The sequence below is a fragment of the Nycticebus coucang genome, unplaced genomic scaffold (genome assembly GCF_027406575.1).
Source record: "Nycticebus coucang isolate mNycCou1 unplaced genomic scaffold, mNycCou1.pri scaffold_46, whole genome shotgun sequence".
Classification (NCBI taxonomy): Eukaryota; Metazoa; Chordata; class Mammalia; order Primates; family Lorisidae; genus Nycticebus; species Nycticebus coucang.
The window spans coordinates 1039612-1060307 of record NW_026515579.1 but is presented as its reverse complement, the minus strand read 5'-3'; the positions used below and the strand labels follow the sequence as shown (position 1 = coordinate 1060307).

The 20696-nt window shown below is 42.7% G+C and overlaps 1 pseudogene; it reads left to right on the top strand.

Moving 5' to 3' along the window:
* Positions 1-1079: 1079 nt before the first annotated feature.
* Positions 1080-20696, top strand: part of LOC128579345 (plakophilin-4-like) — a 55739-nt pseudogene continuing 36122 nt past the window's right edge.

The following is a 20696-nucleotide window of genomic DNA, read 5'->3' as shown; positions in this document are numbered from 1 at the left end:
TGATAATCTCAACCCTGAAAGGTCATTCTGGGGGTCGAGGAAAAAGAGACCCCTGACGCTGCTGGCTCACGGCTGGCTCCCTGCAGACAGCTGCTGGTCTTCAAAATCGCACTGTTGATGATTTCAGCCACAGCCTCGGGTTCTCCCTAACGTCCAAACAGCCCCCTCTCCCGTCTCCCCACTCTGCCTCCCCACCCACTCCCCTTCCTCTTCCTCTGATTAGCTGACTGGACTTCTTAGTTTAAAACATAGTTTCAAACCCCTTGGCCACGCTGAATTTACCAAATAAAAGCTCTTTTTTCATTAACTTTCTGCAAGTTTTGTTTGTTCTGCCAAGTTTTACCCGCAAGGTAAAGAGAAAGATTAAATGAGTGTGAGATTTGGGAGTGACAGCATTACCAGAGGCCAGGTAAGGACAGTGCTGCTTCCTTCTCCCCAAATTTAGTGGAAACAATGTGAACTTCTGATACAAATATGATCAAACTGTTTGTAAAAAACTAAGATCACTATTTGTTCAGCGTCTGCGCTCCTGGAGAACCAAAGGTACGGGTTGTTCTGTTTAAGGCTGTGCTCTGTTGACTGAAATGCCTGAAGGTGTTACAGTTATAGCTAAGAAATTCCACATAAGACAGGATAAAATGTAATCATTTGATTTTCTGAGTTCTTTCCTTTCTGAATAGATCAGTAATATTAGAAAGAAGTGTAGGGGCTGGCCGGGCAGGTGGGCTGGCGGCTGGGCGGGTGGCGGCGGCGGCCTCTGGGCAGTAGAGGGGGCTCCCGGGCTGAGTCGGCGTCGAGGCCTGCCGCGGAGGCTGCACCACGGGCAAGGGGTGGAGGGGCAAGTTGGCCACCGCCGCCGCCAGGGGTGGTGGGAGAGCAGTCCGAGGGAGGGGGCGAATGGGGGAGGGAGGGGCGGGCTGCCGCCTGGCCGCGACACTTTTTTAATTTTTTCGGGTGCCGCAGCAGCGACCCCTCAGCGCAGATGTCCCTGATCCCTGGAGCGAAGACAGCCACTGCCTAAGCTAGAAAGCTTACTGATGAATATGTACAGCACGCTTGTATGGAACATTAAAAGAGGAATGCCAGCTCCTGAGCAGGCCTCACTGGTGGAGGAGGGGCAACCCCAGACCCGCCAGGACGCTGCCTCCACTGGCCCAGGCATGGAACCCGAGACCACAGCCACCACTATTCTAGCTTCCGTGAAGGAGCAGGAGCTTCAGTTTCAACGACTCACCAGAGAACTGGAAGTGGAAAGGCAGATTGTTGCCAGTCAGCTAGAAAGATGTAGGCTTGGAGCAGAATCACCAAGCATCGTCAGCACCAGCTCAACAGAGAAGTCATTTCCTTGGAGATCAACAGACGTGCCAAATACTGGTGTAAGCAAACCTAGAGCTTCTGACGCTGCCCATCCTAACAACTATCTCACCAGGACAGAGCCGGAACAAGGGACCCTCTATCCACCAGAACAGACATCTCTCCATGAAAGTGAGGGATCGTTGGGTAACTCAAGAAGTTCAACACAAATGAATTCTTATTCCGACAGTGGATACCAGGAAGCAGGGAGTTTTCACAATAGCCAGAATGTGAGCAAGGCAGATAATAGACAGCAGCATTCATTCATAGGATCAACTAATAACCATTTGGTGAGGAATTCAAGAGCTGAAGGACAAACATTGGTTCAGCCATCAGTAGCGAGTCTGGCTATGAGGAGAGTTAGTTCAGTTCCATCTAGAGCACAGTCTCCTTCTTATGTTATCAGCACAGGCGTGTCTCCTTCACCGGGGTCACTGAGAACTTCTCTGGGTAGTGGATTTGGCTCTCCGCCGACATCTGAACCCCACTGCATACTCCTCCACCACATTACCTGCTCAGCGGGCAGCCTCTCCGTACTCACAGAGACCCACCTCCCCAACAGCCTTACGGCGGATTGGGTCAGTCACCTCTCGGCAGACCTCCAACCCCAATGGACCAACCCCTCAGTACCCAACCACCGCCAGAGTAGGGTCCCCGCTGACCCTGATGGATGCACAGACTCGGGTAGCTTCCCCATCCCAAGGCCAGGTGGGGCAGTCATCCCCCAAACGCTCAGGGATGACTGCCATACCATAGCATCTGGGACCCTCACTGCAAAGGACTGTTCATGACATGGAGCAATTTGGACAGCAGCAGTATGACATTTATGAGAGGATGGTTCCACCTCAGCCAGACAGCCTGACAGGTGAGTGCAAGGTGACTGCACTACATACAGCCCAGTGAGGAAATCTCTTCTGCAACTGTAGCTGAAACAGAATGCTAATGTGGAAAAAGCTCATGTTTTTAATCTCATAATTCACATCATCAACTTCAGGTTAATGGGTCTTTCAGGTTCTGTAATTCTTAACTCCATGAAATTGTATAAACTCATACCAGCAGAACGCTTTTTGTGATGGATACGTTTTTCCCCTTCAAAATATTAGGGTTTAAAATATATATACTTTGCATTTTAGATGAATTGGTTGGCATTCTAAACTGTTCACTGATTTTTTTTTTTTTTAATGAAAGATTTTCCAGGTCTACCCCTATACATATATGTAAGTTATGTTAAAAGTGGTATCAGAATATCTGTTTAAGTATTTGAATTTTTTTCTTTAGAAATATTTTGGTAGTGTACACCAGAATATGAATTTCGTGCCCTACTGCCTTGATTTGGGCATCCCAATAGGAATTGCACAAAGCTTTTATGAGTTACCTTATGTGCCACTCTGATTAAACCAGAAACACACCAGATCCCTGATGTCATAGCTGTTCCCGTCGGGGTTTTGCACGAAGAGTTTCCCCTATAAGGTAAAGACTTTGTACTTTAAAGTAAAATGACATTTATTTTTAGTGTTTTTATTTTTTATTTTATTTTAGTTTATTTTTTTTTATTGTTGGGGATTCATTGAGGGTACAATAAGCCAGTTACACTGATTACAATTGTTAGGTAAAGTCCCTCTTGCAATCATGTCTTGCCCCCATAAAGTGTGACACACACTAAGGCCCCACCTTCCTCCCTCCATCCCTCTTTCTGCTTCCCCCCCCATAAACTTAATTGTCATTAATTGTCTTCATATCAAGATTGAGTACATAGGATTCATGCTTCTCCATTTTTGTGATGCTTTACTAAGAATAATGTCTTCCACTTCCATCCAGGTCAATACGAAGGATGTAAAGTCTCCATTTAGGCTGTTTCCACATTTTGACAATGGTAAATTGAGCTGCAATAAACAGTCTAGTACAAGTGTCCTTATGATAAAAGGATTTTTTTCCTTCTGGGTAAATGCCCAGTAATGGGATTGCAGGATCGAATGGGAGGTCTAGGTTGAGTGCTTTGAGGTTTCTCCATACTTCCTTCCAGAAAGGTTGTACTAGTTTGCAGTCCCACCAGCAGTGTAAAAGTGTTCCCTTCTCTCCACATCCACGCCAGCATCTGCAGTTTTGAGATTTTGTGATGTGGGCCATTCTCACTGGGGTTAGATGATATCTCAGGGTTGTTTTGATTTGCATTTCTCTAATATATAGAGATGATGAACATTTTTTCATGTGTTTGTTAGCCATTCGTCTGTCATCTTTAGAGAAAGTTCTATTCATGTCTCTTGCCCATTGATGTAAGGGATTGTTGGCTTTGTTCATGTGGATTAATTTGAGTTCTCTATAGATCCTGGTTATCAAGCTTTTGTCTGATTGAAAATATGCAAATATCCTTTCCCATTGTGTAGGTTGTCTCTTTGCTTTGGTTATTGTGTCCTTAGCTGTACAGAAGCTTTTCAGTTTAATGAAGTCCCATTTGTTTATTTTTGTTGTTGTTGCAATTGCCATGGCAGTCTTCTTCATGAAGTCTTCCCCCAGGCCAATATCTTCCAGTGTTTTTCCTATGCTTTCTTGGAGGATTTTTATTGTTTCATGCCTTAAATTTAAGTCCTTTATCCATCTTGAATCAATTTTTGTGAGTGGGGAAAGGTGTGGGTCCAGTTTCAGTCTTTTACATGTAGACATCCAGTTCTCCCAACACCATTTATTGAATAGGGAGTCTTTCCCCCAAGGTAAGTTCTTGTTTGGTTTATCAAAGATTAGGTGGTTGTAAGATGTTAGTTTCATTTCTTGGTGTTCAATTGGATTCCAAGTGTCTATGTCTCTGTTTTTGTGCCAGTACCATGCTGTCTTGAGCACTATGGCTTTGTAGTACAGACTAAAATCTGGTATGCTGATGCCCCCAGCTTTATTTTTGTTACTAAGAACTGCCTTAGCTATACGGGTTTTTTTCCGGTTCCATACAAAACGCAGAATCATTTTTTCCAAATCTTGAAAGTACGATGTAGGTACTTTGATAGGAATGGCATTGAATAGGTAGATAGCTTTGGGAAGTATAGACATTTTAACAATGTTGATTCTTCCCATCCATGAGCATGGTATGTTCTTCCATTTGTTAATATCCTCTGCTATTTCCTTTCTGAGGATTTCATAGTTTTCTTTATAGAGGTCCTTCACCTCCTTCGTTAGGTATATTCCTAGGTATTTCATTTTCTTTGAAACTATGGTGAAGGGAGTTGTGTCCTTAATTAGCTTCTCATCTTGACTGTTATTGGTGTATACAAAGGCTACTGACTTGTGGACATTGATTTTATATCCTGAAACATTGCTGTATTTTTTGATGACTTCTAGGAGTCTTGTGGTTGAGTCTTTGGGGTTCTCTAAGTATAAGATCATGTCGTCAGCAAAGAGGGAGAGTTTGACCTCCTCTGCTCCCATTTGGATTCCCTTTATTTCCTTGTCTTGCCTAATTGTATTGGCTAGAACTTCCAGCACTACGTTGAATAGTAAATGTGACAGCGGACAACCTTGTCTGGTTCCAGCTCTAAGAGGAAAAGCTTTCAGTTTTACTCCATTCAGTAAAATATTGGCTGTGGGTTTGTCATAGATAGCTTCAATCAGTTTTAGAAATGTGCCACCTATGCCTATACTCTTCAGAGTTCTAATTAGAAAAGGATGCTGGATTTTATCAAATGCTTTTTCTGCATCTATTGAGAGGATCATGTGATCTTTATTTTTGCCTCTGTTAATATGGTGGATAACGTTTATAGACATGCGTATGTTGAACCAGCCTTGCATCCCTGGGATGAAGCCTACTTGATCATGATGAATGACTTTTTTGATGATAAGCTGTAATTTATTGGCTGGGATTTTGTTGAGAATTTTTGCGTCTATGTTCATGAGTGAGATTGGTCTGAAATTCTCCTTTTTGTTTGGGTCTTTTCCTGGTTTTGGTATCAGGGTGATGTTTGCTTCATAGAATGTGTTGGGGAAGATTCCTTCTTCCTCAGTTTTTTGGAATAATTTCTGCAGTACAGGAATAAGCTCTTCCTTGAAGGTTTGATAGAATTCTGGAGTGAAGCCACCTGGACCAGGGCATTTTTTGGTTGGAAGCTTTTTTATTGTTTCTTTGATCTCAGTGCTTGAAATTGGTCTGTTCAGAAGGTCTATTTCATCCTGGCTAAGTCTAGGGAGAGGGTGTGATTCCAAATATTGATCCATTTCCTTCACATTGTCAAATTTCTGGGCATAGAGTTTCTGGTAGTATTCAGAGATGATCTCTTGCATCCCTGTGGGATCAGTTGTTATTTCCCCTTTATCATTTCTGATTGAGGTTATTAGAGATTTTACTTTTCTATTTCTCGTTAGTCTGGCCAATGGTTTATCTATTTTATTTATTTTTTCAAAAAACCAACTCCTTGTTTCATTAATTTTCTGAATGATTCTTTTATTTTCAATTTCATTGATCTCTGATTTGATTTTGGATATTTCTTTTCTTCTACTGAGTTTAGGCTTAGATTGTTCTTCTTTTTCCAATTCCATAAGATCTCTTGTGAGATTATTGATGTGCTCTCTTTCTGTTTTTCGAATGTAGGCATCTAAAGCGATGAATTTTCCTCTCAAAACTGCTTTTGCAGTATCCCACAGGTTTTGGTAGCTTGTGTCTTCATTGTTGTTATGCTCAAGGAAGTTAATGATTTCCTGTTTTATTTCTTCCTGCACCCATCTGTTATTCAACAGAAGATTGTTTAATTTCCATGCCTTTGGGTGGGGTTGAGCATTTTTGTTAGAGTTGAGTTCCACCTTTAGTGCCTTATGGTCTGAAAAGATACAAGGTAAAATTTCAATTCTTTTGATTCTGTTGATATTTGTTTTGTGTCCCAGGATATGATCAATTTTGGAGAATGTTCCATGGGGTGATGAGAAGAATGTTAGTTCTTTATCTTTGGGGTGGAGTGTTCTATATGCGTCTATCAAGCATAGATGTTCTAGGGTCTCATTTAAATCTCTTACATCTTTATTTAATTTCTGTTTAGAGGATCTGTCCAGCTCTGTAAGAGGTGTGTTAAAGTCCCCTGTTATGATGGTATTATCAGATATCATATTGCTCAGACTGAGTAAGGTCTGCTTCAAGAATCTGGGAGCATTTAAATTGGGTGCATAAATATTTAGAATTGAAATGTCTTCTTGTTGTATTTTTCCCTTGACCAATATAAAGTGACCATCTTTGTCTTTTTTGACTTTAGTTGCTTTAAATCCACATGTATCTGAAAATAGGATTGCAACTCCTCTTTTCTTATGAATTCCATTTGCCTGAAAAATTGTCTTCCAACCCTTGACTTGGAGCTTGAATTTGTCTTTTGAAGCCAGGTGTGTTTCTTGCAGACAGCAAATGGATGGCTTGTGTTTTTTAATCCAGTCAGCCAGTCTATGTCTCTTCAGTGGGGAATTGAAGCCATTAACATTTATTGAGATAATTGATAAGTGTGGTAGTATTCTATTCGTCTTATTTTGTGAGAGTCCATTGCTTAGTTTTGTCTTTTGCATCAGTGTGGAGGTTAGGTTCTGTCCTTTGATTTCTGAATTCTTACTTTGCTGCTGATCCATTGTGGTGGTCAGTGTGCAGAACAGGTTGAAGTATTTCCTGTAGAGCTGGTCTTGTTGTGGCGAATTTCCTCAATGTTTGTATATCCGTAAATGATTTGATTTCTCCATCAATTTTGAAGCTTAGCTTAGCAGGGTACAGAATTCTGGGCTGGAAATTGTTCTGTTTAAGTAGATTAAAGGTAGATGACCATTGTCTTCTTGCTTGGAAAGTTTCATTAGAGAAGTCTGCGGTCACTCTGATGGATTTGCCCCTGTAGGTCAACTGGCGCTTACTCCTGGCAGCTTGCAGAATCTTTTCTTTTGTCTTGACTTTGGACAGGTTCATCACAATGTGTCTTGGAGAAGCTCGGTTAGAGTTGAGGCGACCCGGGGTCCGATATCCCTCTGAAAGCAGTGTGTCAGACTCTTTGCTGATATTTGGGAAATTTTCTTTTATAATATTCTCTAGTATGGCTTCCATTCCTCTGGGGCAGTCTTCTTCCCCTTCTGGAATTCCTATAACTCGTATGTTGGAACGCTTCATAAAGTCCCATAATTCTGACAGTGAACGTTCTGCTTTCTCTCTCTTCTTTTCTGCCTCTTTTACTGTCTGAGTTATCTCAAGAACTTTGTCTTCTACCTCTGAAATTCTTTCTTCTGCATGGTCTAACCTGTTGCTGATACTTTCCATTGTATCTTTAAGTTCCCTAATTGACTGTTTCACTTCCTTCAGGTCTTCTATATCCTTTTTATATTCTTCATATCGTTCATCTCTTATTTGATTCTGTTTTTGGATTTCCTTTTGGTTATTTTCCACTTTATTAGCAATTTCCTTCATTGTTTCCATCATTTCTTTCATTGTTTTCAACATGTGTATTCTAAATTCCCTTTCTGTCATTCCTAACATTTCTGTACTGGTGGAATCATCTGCAGTAGCTACCTCATGGTCCCTTGGTGGGGTTGTTCTAGACTGGTTCTTCATGTTGCCTGGAGTTTTCTGCTGATTCTTCCTCATGAGTGGTTTCTTTTATCTGTTTCCTTGCCCTAATTTTCCTTTCACTTCCTCTTGCTCTTTAAGTTCTTGTGCCTGTGGACTAAGGGTTACAGGACCAGAAAGGTGAGAAGGTTGAAGAGCAAAAAAAGGGGATGAAAGAAAGGAGGACTGAGTGATAAGAAAAAAAGAAAGATAGAGAAAGTAGAGGGGGTGGGTATAAGGAATATTGACAAAAAGAAGAGAGGCACAGAAAGAGGGAGACAGGGCAATATAGGTGTACAGTAGGGTATTTTGACACAACCTTAAAAAACCCCACCTTCTGGGGGTGCCCAGTTGCGTGGTTCCCTTGAGGTCATCAGCTCTTTGCTAACCTGATCAGACACAGTATCCCACCTCCACCAAGTAGAGAGGAAAGACAAAAATGCTATAAATCAAACCAAAAGAAGCAAACAGAAAACTTTACGGGGATAAAATTGGGTGAAAAACCAAATTATATTGGTAGAAACACTAGCAAAAATGAAGTTGAAGTTATTAAAAAAGGCAGCAATGGGAAATTATAATTAAACTAGGAAAATTGAGAAAGAAAAAGGGATCTGTGTGGAAAAGACTGAAATTAAAAAAACAAAAGAACATCAGCAACGTCAAAATAAAGAAACAAAAAAAAAAAAAACAAACAAAAAGAAAAAGAAAAAAATACAGAACCAAAAACAAAGCAGTTTGTATATGTTATTGAATATTGTCTGGCAACACGTGGTCTTCTGGGGTATGAGATGTTAGTCACAGTTCTGATACGACTGGAGGCTGCTGATTTCTCAAACCCCAGCAGGTAGACACCCTAAATCTCTCTTCAGCCTACTTAAAAGGCACTTTGAACTTGTAAACTTGCTGAGCAGAAGCTTTCCCAGCTTTCTCGCTGGAATCGCTGCTGAAGTGGCTATCCACTTACTCAGTGTGCCAAAACCGGTCTCACTCTGCCCCTGAGGGTTAGGGCTGCAAGGCGGCTCAAACCCCACCCTTAGGCTACTTGGTTGCTGGGTTACCAGCTCTCACCCGTTTGTAGCTCTGCCACCCTGAGGGCGGAGCTTGCCGGGGCAGATCACTGACAAGGGATCCATGTGACCCACCGCCAAACACTATTAGCTCCGTCTGGCTCAGCGGCTCACACTGGGGCCCTAGACAACGGCCAAAGTTCTCCGCACTCCCGCTCAGGCCTTCCCCAAGGCAGTTCAACTCAGTGCCAAGTCCAAGGACATCAAAATAGTTCACAGGTAAGGCCTTTCTGGTTTGCAGTCTCGCTGCTACTGAACTTACAGTTGTGGGCGGGTTTAGACGGATTGAACACACACGACCACTTGCCGGTTTTCCACTGTTTTAGTCCTCCTCTTGGGGTCCAGAAGTCTCTCGCTGACTCCCTGTATCTTCATAGGAGTGATGATAGGCAGTTCCCACCAGCCAGAGATGCCTGGAGTCCTATCTCCCCAGACTCATGGTGCCCAGATGCAAGGAAGCTGTTACTCGGCTGCCATCTTGCTCTGCCTCCCTCTTAGTGTTTTTATTTTAAAAGTAACATACAGAGTATTAAAAATTAAGATTATACAGGAAAATATGAAATCAGAAGTGCAAGTCCCAAGGTTGTCTTCTATCCTCAGCCACACCCACCATCTGTTTATATAGTATTTTCAGGAACATTCGTTTGCATATATGAGTAGATTCATTACATACAAACGTGCATACACTGTGCTTTCTTTTGTACTGATGAGATTTTGTTATATGTATCTTCCTTTACCTTGTTCTTTTCACTTAATATGTCTAAGACCTGGGCGGAGCCTGTGGCTCAGTAAGCAGGGCAGGGCCCCAGCCCCATACCGAGGGTGGCAGGTTTGAACTCAGCCCCGGCCAAACTGCAACAACAACAACAAAAATTAGCCAGACATTGTGGCGGGTGCCTATAGTCCCAGCTACTCAGGAAGCTAAGGCAAGAGAATCTCCTAAGCCCAAGAGGTTGCTGTGAGTTATGACGTCACAGCACTCTACCGAGGGCAACAAAGGGAGAGATTCTGTCTCTAAAATATATATATGTCTAAGACCTCTGCCTCATTTTTTCTTAATAAATGCATAGGACTCCCATTTTTATAGGTATGGTTAATCACTTTCCTGTTAATGAACATTTGGGTTATTGGACATTTTTAGCTATTAGATATGAGGCACTACACATTCTTTTTGTGTATTTCACTTAGGTACTAATTATGGGATCTATTTTTTAAAGTAAAATTGCTGCATCAAAACGCTTATTTTTGCTTTGTGAGATATTCCTGAATTGTAACCTCCCAAGAAGGTTACATAGATTTCTGCCAGTAATTTCAGGGTGTGCCTGTTTCCCTATTCTCTTCACCAGTGCTGTGTATTGCAAGTTTTTCATCTTTGCCAGTCTGGTAGATAAAAGCTTTACCTTAGTGTTTTAAATGGCCATTATTGACTTACAACTGAGACTGAAGATTTCATGTAGATGTATATTAGGCATTTTCTTATTAAGCTCTGGTTCAGGTCATTTGTCTATTTTGTAATTTGTAAAAGCTCTTTGTACTTGAGATAAATTAGCCATTGGTAATATACTTCTCCAGTATATTTTTTTCCATTTTATCATTTGTCTTTTTACTTTGTTTTAGGTTTTATTTACAAAACTTGTTAATATGTTATATAATAAAATTAACATCTTCTTAAAAAAAAAAAGAAAGAAAGAAGTATAAATACGTTTGCAAATGCAAATCCAAATCTTGTTTCCCTGGAATCTCGGCCCAGGATCAGAGGACACTGCACCGGAGTCTGTCTTTGCCCCGAGATTGTCAAAAGGGGCAGTGGGGAGCTGGGCTTTGGTATTTCTTGAATTTGTTGATTATTTTTTCATATTTTATCTGTGTAAGAATTTCTGAATAGAGTTTACTTTTTTTGTGTCTCTGAATTACACTTTAACTTCTTTAAAAGCAGCATTTTCGACATTTTTGAAAATAAACCTTCAGATGTGGCCACTTATGGGAAAAATGCTACTCAATTTGGCTTCTATGATTCATATATAAACAGAAACCAGCCTTTACGTATACTGCCTCAGACACTGACATGTTGGCCTGGGTGATTCTTTGCCGTCTGGGTGGTTAAGACAGTCACCAGCGTCCAGCCTCTGCCCACTGGACGGAGGCAGTGGTACCTTCTGCCCCACCCTCAGTATGATGACCCAAAATGTCTCCGGATGTCACCAAATGTCCCTTGAGAGGCATATTTGTTCCTCATTTACTGCCACTCACTATCTTGGACATTTTTTACACAAGTAATTTATTTTATTTACTCTTCATAACCAAGACTATAAGAATTCAGAGGTAATTTTCCCAAGGTCATCCAGTGTGTTAGTGAGTGGGTTCCTGGACTGAAATTCCAGCTGGTGTAATTCCACAGCTCACCTCTTTTAGAGAGTATGCTGGAAAAAACAAAAAGAAGAGAGCAGAAAGCCAACTTAGGTTTAATATTTCTGCAAACTAAGTTAATGCTGAGTGCTGTTCCTTCCTAATATTTTTCCAAACCCTCAACCCCCACCCTTGTCTCCAGTACACACTCGCTGTTGTCACCAGCTCCCAAACTTGGCCTCCAACACACATCTCACTTTTCCCCGAGAGACCAAAGCTATCTGACATCAGCTTTTCTTTTCTTCTTCTTCTTCTTTTTTTTTTTTTTGAGACAGAGTCTCACTTTGTGGCCCTCGTTAGAGTTCTATGACATCACAGCTCACAGCAACCTTAAACTCTTGAGCTTAAGCGATTCTCTTGCCTCAGCCTCCTGAGTAGCTGGGACTACTGGCACCTGCCACAATGCCCAGCTATTTTTTGGTTGTAGTTCTTATTGTTGTTTTGCAGGCCTAGGCTGGATTTAAACCCGCCAGTTCCTGTGTGTGTGGCTGGCATCCTAGCCACTGAGCTACAGGCACCAAGCCAGACATCAGCTTTTCTGTATTCATCTCAAAATTCTTCAGCACCTAACCCATCTTTTTCTGTCCTTCCCCATCCTTCTTTCTAAGGTCCTAGAGCATGCCCTTCTCCTTCTCTCTGACCTTGCTCCTGAATTATCTCTGCTACACATTATTCCTACATGAGTCTTTTGTTCTTCCCTGAGCCTGAAAACACACTTACGCTGCCATAATGGGCACTTTCATATGTCAACTTGGCTAGGCACACTACCCAGATAGTTGGTCAAACATTGTTTTAGGTTTTTCTGTGAAGGTATTTTTTTAGATGAGATGAACATTTGAACCAGTACACTTTGAGACTGCACTCCACAATGTGAGTGGCCCTGGTCCAATTGGTTGGAGGACCTAGTGAAAAAAGACTGACCCCTCAGTGGGGGAGGGGTTCTGCCTTGCACATCAGCCACTGCTCTTCCCTGAGTCTCTAGCCTGCTGGCCTACCCTGCAGATTTTTCATTTGTCAACCTCCATAATTGCATGAATAAATTCCTTAAGATAAATTTCTCTATCCTGAATATATATGCTATTGGTTCATTTTCTCGCCAGAGCTCTTCCTAAAAAATCCTTTCCCCTGCAGCTACTTTGCATGTAGGTTCAAATGCCCTCTTCTCCACAAGCTCTACTGCCCTCCTTCCTTCCTCTGCTGGTATTGCTCTCACGGCCATCAGAGGTGGTGTTTAAACTGTCAGGAATTCCGCGCTGCGAGGACCAAGACCTAATCTGTTTCATTTTCATATTTCCCAAAGTGTCTACAAAGATAACTTGGACATAGTGGGCAATTAAGTTTATTGATACAAAATGTCAAACTCTAAATGATGTGGAAAATAATTGAAACTGAAAAAAATACAGTAATAAGTATTTTCTTGTGATATTTCTGAACATAGATGTTTGATTTTGAAATTTGTTTATTAAAAACAATTGTTCTGGGAAATTTAGTCCTGTTTTCTTTTCAAAGTCTTTTCTGGAGTTGCAATAATCAAGAGTGCAGCTCGGTGTGGTGGCTCACGCCTATAATCCAAGCACTCCGGGAGGCCAAGGTGGCTGGATTGCCTGAGCTCATAAGTTCCTAGAGACCAGCCTGAGCAAGAGGAAGACCTCATCTCTAAAAATAGCCGAGTGTTGTGCAGGTATCTGTAGTCCCAGCTACTGGGGAGGCTGAGGCAAGAGAATTGCTTGAGCCCAGGAGTTTGAGGTTGCTGTGAGTTATGATACTACAGCACTCTACTGAGTGTGACAAAGTGAGACTCTATCTCAAAAAAAAAAAAAAAATTAGAGTTGCAATAAAAGAGAGACCCAAAGCAGAGACCAGTAGCTTTGTCTGTAGAACTGCAAGTTCAGAGGAATTATTAGCCAGATCCAAGTGGTGATGGACAGACATGGGGGAAAGGGGCAACAGATACTTTTTTTAACTTGCTTACAAGTTCAATGCCTCAACTCTCCTTATAATGCCTGCTGTCCCCACAAAATACTAGAATGTTAGGGGGAAAAATTGAATTGTGTCTTTAGGGTTTTTTTTTTTAATCAATAATGAAAAAAGAAAAAGCAATAGAGTTCAGAGAAAGTATTTCTGATGTTAGTGAAAAACAGAATTATTGGATGGAATTTTGACTTTTAAGCCAGAAACCAGAAAATCAGTTTTGAAACAGAAACATATTTTTAGGGAACTATAAGGAGCTTTTTAAAACTCTGCAGGGATTCACCACTGATGTTTTTAAAAAGCTTTCTGCAATACTGAGTGCTGTAAGTTAAAGAGAGAAAACATTACCCACAGTAACAAAATCACTGCAAATCAAGTCACTTTCATTTTTATATCTGCCTGGGTTCTACAGTCCTTACATAGATTTGTAATTTTTTCCCAAGATTTTTAACTACAAAATCTCCAAACTTCCATCCTTTTATTCATGCTGTTTTGAAAATACTTGTCAGAGTAAGTTGCAGACATGAGTTCCCTTTCCCACAGCCCCATGGACTAACTCAGTGTGTACAAGGCCAGCTCAGTGTTCAGAAATCAAAGTCCTCCTTCCCATGAACAAGCTAAAGAAAGAGCATCATAGGATCATGGCCCTAGATGCAGAAAGCACCTTTACAAAATCCTATCCACCTTCCTGATAAGACTCTCAGGAAACTGGAAGTAGAGAGGAGCTTCCTCACCTTGATAAAGTGCACCTGCAGAAACCCAGTAGCAGGCACAGCGTCACACGCTGTCCTCCCAGCTACTCAGGAGGAGGTGGTGGGGACGTCCCTTCAGCCCAGGAGTTTGAGGCTGTCATTGTAGCAGGAGACTCTAAGGCACCAGTTGAAACAGGAAGTGGCTTTATTCACTGGTCAGGACTCTTGGCTTACTAGCGTCCCCAGAACCAAGCCCACCAACTCAAATTCTGGCTCCCTTTTTGTACATTTTTAGGGCTTGGGTGGATGTGAAAATCTTGTGGTTCAGGGAAGGTCAGGCCGGCTCATGCCCTTGGTGCAAGGCCGCCCATCCTCAAAGACAACAGATGGTCAAGGATGTTACAAGGTTACTACGTGGGCTCAACATGTATCCTCTGAAGGGCATGTCAATAACAGGAACATCTTCTACAGTGGGGGTTGTAATTAGGAGTTTCATACTTTTTGCAGATGGCCTGGCTAATGCCTGTGCAGAGTTCCCAGGGCAGAGTCTGGGTCTGCTTCTATCCCCTGCCTCATAATGAGTTGTGACCACACTACTGCACTCCAGACTGGGCAGAAGAGTGATACCTTGTCCCTAAAAAATAAAAATGTTTAAAAAAAATCATAATAGGCTCAGCGCCTGTAGCTCAGTGGCTAGGGCACCAGCCACATACTCCGGAGCTGGCCGGTTTGAACCCAGCCTGGGCCTGCCAAAAACAATGACAACTAAAATAAAAAATAGCCCAGCATTTTGGTGGGTGCCTATAGCCCCAGTTACTTGGGAGGCTGAGGCAAGAGAATCACTGAAGCCCAAGAGTTTGATGTTGCTGTGAGCTGTGACATCACAGCACTCTACTGAGGGTGATAAAGTGAGTCTCTGTCTCAAAAAAAAAAAATCATACTAAATAGTGAGAAACTGGACTCTTTCCTCCTAAAATTGGGAACAGAACAAGGATTTCCACTCTCATCCCTCTTTCCTATTCAGCTTCATTTAGGAAGTCCTAGTTATAGGACTTACGGTAAGACAGGACAAGGACAGAAAAGGTAAGTAAATGTTGGTGCAACTTTACACAAAATAACGACACCTACTCAGTCCCTTTGCACTGGACTGAGGGGCCCCGGAGAGGCCAACACCAGCCAGCTCCCTACACTGGGATACAAGGGGTGGCCCTTCCCCATGACCCACACAGGCTTTTATCAAAGTCTCAGGCATGAGAAAATACAGCACAGGGGCAAGTTTCATATTGACTCGTAACAAATTCTTTTTAAAGCACTTCTTTTTTTTTTTCTTCAGAGAGACAGAGTCTCACTTTATCACCCTCAGTGGAGTACTGTGGTGTCACAGCTCACAGTAACCTCCAACTCCTGGGCTTAGGCAATTCTCTTGCCTCAGCCTCCTGAGTAGCTGGGACTACAGGCGCCTGCCACAATGTCTGGTTATTTTTTGTTGCAGTTTGGCTGGGGCTGGGTTTGAACCCGCCATTCTCGGTATATGGGGCCAGTGCCCTACTCACTGAGCCACAGGCACCGCCCTACTGCACTTCTTAACCTCAGCCTTATCACTGGTAAGTGTGACTTAGGCCTGGACAGTGAGCAGTGTCTAGCAAGTGTTGTTTTCCATCCTCGGGGCCAGCAGCGATGCTGGGGTTCTGTCCAGATTACTCTGTTCCTAGTGCCTAGAACTTTTAACCCAATGCTCTGTCCTACATGTCGATCAGAAGGAAGAAATACAACAGTTTTTGTTTACAGATGACATGAAAGCCTGTGTGGAAAATACCAAAGAATCAACAAAAAAACTTCCCTGGAACTAACAAGCAACGACAATAAGGTGGCAGAACACAAAGTCAGTGTACAAAGGTCAGTTATTTTCCTATCATGCCAGCAATAAGCAAATGAAATTTTTATGAGACAGTCTCACTATGTTGCTCAGAGTGGACTTGAGCTCGTGCCTCAGATTTCAGAGTTGCTGGGATGACAGGTGCATGTCCCCTGACTCAGCAATTGGAATTTGAAGCTAAAAAGGCAACAACAATTATGTTGGCACTGAAACAAATTCAAAAATTTAAAAGGAAATGGTTAGTGTGCTGGATGCTGGAAGAGAGGCCATCCTGGTTGGAAGGAGGCAGACAACTAGATTAGATTGGGTTCTACTGTTTTGTGGAAGGTAAAACTTAGGAGTGATAAAATGGGGTAACTAGCTGAGAAAACTTTCAAGCAAGACGGTATAGTTGCTACCTGGCTTCTCACTACTTCTTGCAATAAAATGCAAAAGGAGAGACAGGAATTGAATGTACTGCTAAGCAAAAAGGAACCAGAATGTGAATATCTGAAAAATTCTCAGCCTATTCATATTTCAAAATTAAAAAAAAAAAAAAGTGCTAAGCATGTTCTGGAGAGAGCACCAAGAGTGTCACTGGACAGTTTCTCCCTAAGGAGATTACCGTGGAGTTAATCAGCCATCTCAGCAGCAGCCAGGAATAGAGAGGGGGTTACACTAGCAGAGACACTGCGAGTTTGCATGAAGGAGAACAGACTGGATGAAATAAAGGAAAACTTTTGGAATTCTGGGATTCTACAGAACAAGACATGAAGATATTTGACTGTGAAATCTTCTTATGCTTCAGGAAAGGGAAGAACAAACTTGAAGGCTATTCAGAGACCACCAGGGCCTGGGAGGCCAGGCAGTCCCCACCCAGGGTCTCGGGGGGGGGGCAGGATCACAGTGAAAAACTGTATGGAGGGGGCTCTACCACGGGGGAAGGGTCACGACCCAAGGCGGAGGCAGTGCCCACAGGGGAGCCAGGCTGATGCTTGACCATGAGGATCTAAATTCGCCTTGCTAGGATTTAGACTTGGCCCGTGTCCATCGCCCCTTTCCTCTTTCCAGTCTCTCCTCTTAGGGTGTGAATGTCCATCCTATGCCTGTCCCACAGTTGTGTTTTGGAAGCACTTGTCTTTGGCTTAATAGGTTTACACTTGGAGAGGAATTTTTCCTCCAGGCGACTCACAGATACCTGATTTAAACTTGGAATTGATACTGAAATGGGGTAAGACTTAGGGACTGGCTCTGCCCCTGGTAGCTCAGCGGTTAGGGCACCAGCCACAACACTAGAGCTGATGGGTTCAAACCCAGCCCAGGCAGCCAAACACCAATGACAACTGCGACCAAAAACTGGCCAGGCATTGTGGTGGTTGCCTGCAGTCCCAACTACTTGGGAGGTTGAGGCAGGAGAATGGCTTGGTCCCAGAAGTTTGAGCTCACATCACGCTACAGAGGGCAACATTGTGAGACTCTGTCTCAAAAAAAAAAAAAAGACTTGGGGGCTATGGGATGATGAGAAGGCATCATGCGTGTAGGAAAGACATGAATTTCAGAGAGGCCGAGGAGGGAGATTAGCATTGATTACCGGCTCCCAAAATTCACAAAGAAGCCCTAAACCACCACGTGATGTCATCTGGAGAACAGGCTTATGGAGAGGTTAATTCAGATTAGAAGAGGCCTTAAAAGTGGGATCCTTATTTAGCAGGACTGGGACACACACGCAAGCAGAGACACAGCCATGCACGCACACATACGCAGGCGCATGCACGCATGAGCAAAGACGCAGTCACGCACAACGCAAGCAGAGACGCAGCCATGCACGCACGCATATGCAGATACACGCACGCATACGCAGGCGCAAGCACACACACACACACTAGCAGGGACGCAGCCACGCAAGCACGCATACGCAGGCACATGCACGCACGCGCAGAGACGCAGCCACTCACAAAGATAGCGGCTGCTGCAAGCCAGAGAGAAGGGCCTGCGGAGAAACCAGGACGACACCTTGACCTTGGGCTTCTCATCTCCATAACTGTGAGAAAAGAAATTTTTGTTGTTTAGCGCCCAGTCAGTAGTTAACCTAGCGCACATGATTACAATAAGAACAGTGGGACTTTTATATACGATGTGTGACTTTCTGTGAAAACAAGAGCTCTTATCTCCAAATACTGAAATATTTATGGGTTTATGTTTTATTAACAGTTGCTTTCTAGCCAGAGAGTTAACGTAGGTTCCCATCCTCAATCTCGTGTGTGTGTGTGTGTGTGTGTGTGCGCGCGCCAGGTTTAGTGCAGAAAGTGTCCTACGGCAAAACGCCCCAGGATGGTGGGTCATCCTAGTGAGAGGTCAGTTCTTTGAAACTGATTGAATTATTACCTTATATTAGATTATTCTTGTTAATTTTTTTTGTATTTGACTTGTTTTTTGAAGTGAATTAAAAACTTTCCACCATGGCCAGAACCATAATCCCAGAACTTTGGGGAGGCCAAGGCAGGAGGACTACTTGAATGAACCCAGGAATTCAAGAACAGCCTGGACAACATAGTGAGACCACACTATGTAAAAAATTGGTCAGTTATGGTGGTGGGCACCTGCAGTCCCTGCTACTTAGGCTGTAAACGCACCCGGGGACCATCCAGGCTATGACATTAGCCTCATCACAGAGAAGCCATTTGCTTCCAGTGTACTTTCAGTTTGTTCTGTCTCAAATGTTTAGAATTAACCTCTTTTTTTAGATAGTCTCACTATGTCACCCCTGGTAGAGTGCTGTGGCATCACAGCTCACAGCAACCTCAAACTCCTGAGCTCAAGCGAATCTCTTGCCTCAGCTTCCCAAATAGCTGGGACTATAGGCGCCTGCTACAGCACCTGGCTATTTTTAGGGAGAGGACCTCCCTCTGGCTCAGGCTGGTCTTGAATCTGTGAGTTCAGGCAATCCACCTGCCTCGGCCTCCCAAGTGCTGAGATTACTGGCTTGAATAATTTTTTTCTTTCTTTTCTTTTCCTTCCTCTGTGCAACTTAACCTGCTACTTTCTTACCCAGCTGCCAGGCATAAAGCTAGAAAATAACCTTAAGGAAAAACAGGTCAAGAGTCCAGCATGGACTCTCATAGCGAGATTCCTCCAGTCGAAAGCGTGGAGCAAGTCACAATGATGGACATAAAGCCTGCTCTCTGCCACCGGCACCTCTGCTGCTTGCCTTTGTCAGGTGCTCAGTAAGCAGAGGAGGTGGGAGGTTGTTGAGACAACAGCCCACTGCCGCCTCAGACTGTCATAGCCCAAGTCAGTCCATTCCATTTACCAACAGGCCACCTCCGATGGCGTTTGGCAAGAGGGAGGCCCAGGCAGGATGACAATGTGAATCCAGGAAGGCAAGCTTACAGTGAGCTATGATGGGGCCACTGCACTCCAGCCTGCGTGACAGATGAAACCCTCTCTCAATTAATGACTTCCCATTTTTAATGTGATTTTCTCATCCTTATAATTCTATCAGTTTTGGATACACACACACACACAAGCACATATATACATATAACAAATATATATAAATATATATATATTTATTGTTGAGGATTCATTGAGTATACAAGAAACCAGGTTACACTGATTGCATTTGTTAGGTAAAGTCCCTATTACAATCGTGTCTTGCCCCCAAAAGGTGTGGCACACATCAAGGCCCCACCACCCTCCCTCCTTCCCTCTCTCTGCTCTTCCTTTCACCCCCCCCTCCCTCCTTCCCTCTCTATGCTCTTCCTTTCCCCACCCAACCCTCCTCCTTTCTCTCTCTTCTCTCCCCTTCCCCCCACCAGCATATCCTTAATTGTCCTCATATCAAAATTGAGTATGTAGGATTCATGTTTCTCCATTCTTGTGATGCTTTACTAAGAATAATATGTTCCACTTCCATCCAGGTTAGTACAAAGGATGTAAAGTCTTTTTTTTTTTTTAACAGTTGAATAGTATTCTTTGGTGTACATATACCACAGCTTCTTAATCCATTCCTGGGTTGGTGGGCATTTAGGCTGTTTCCATATTTTGGTGATTGTAAATTGAGCTGCAATGAAAAGTCTACTACAAGTGTCTTTATGATAAAATGATTTTTTTCCTTATGCGTAGATGCCCAGTAATGTGATTGCAGAATCAAATGGGAGGTCTAGCTTGAGTTCTTTCAGGGTTCTCCATACTTCATTCCAAAAAGGTTGTACTAGTTTGCAGTCCCACCAGCAATGTAAAAGTGTTTCCCTCTCTCCACATCCGTGCCAGTGCCAGTGTCTGCAGTTTTGAGATTTTGTGATGTGGGCCATTCTCACTGGAGTTACATGGTATCTCAGGGTGGCTTTGATTTGCATTTCTCTAATAATTAGAGATGAATAGCATTTTTTCATACGTTTATTAGCCTTTTGTCTGTCTTCTTTAGAGAAGGTTCTGTTCATGTCTCTTGCCCATTGATATATGGGATTTTTGGCTTTTTTCATGTGGATTAATTTGAGTTCTCTATAAATCCTAGTTATCAAGCTTTTGTCTGAGTCAAAATATGCAAATATCCTTTCCCATTGTGTAGGTTGTCTCTTTACTTCGGTTATTGTCTCCTTAACTGTACAGAAGCTTTTCAGTTTAATGAAGTCCCATTTGTTTATTTTTGTTGTTGTTGCAATTGCCATGGCAGTCTTCTTCATGAAGTCTTTCCCCAGGCCAATATCTTCCAGTGTTTTTCCTATGCTTTCTTTGAGGATTTTTATTGTTTCATGTCTTAAATTTAAGTCCTTTATCCATCTTGGATCAATTTTTGTGAGTGGAGAAAGGTG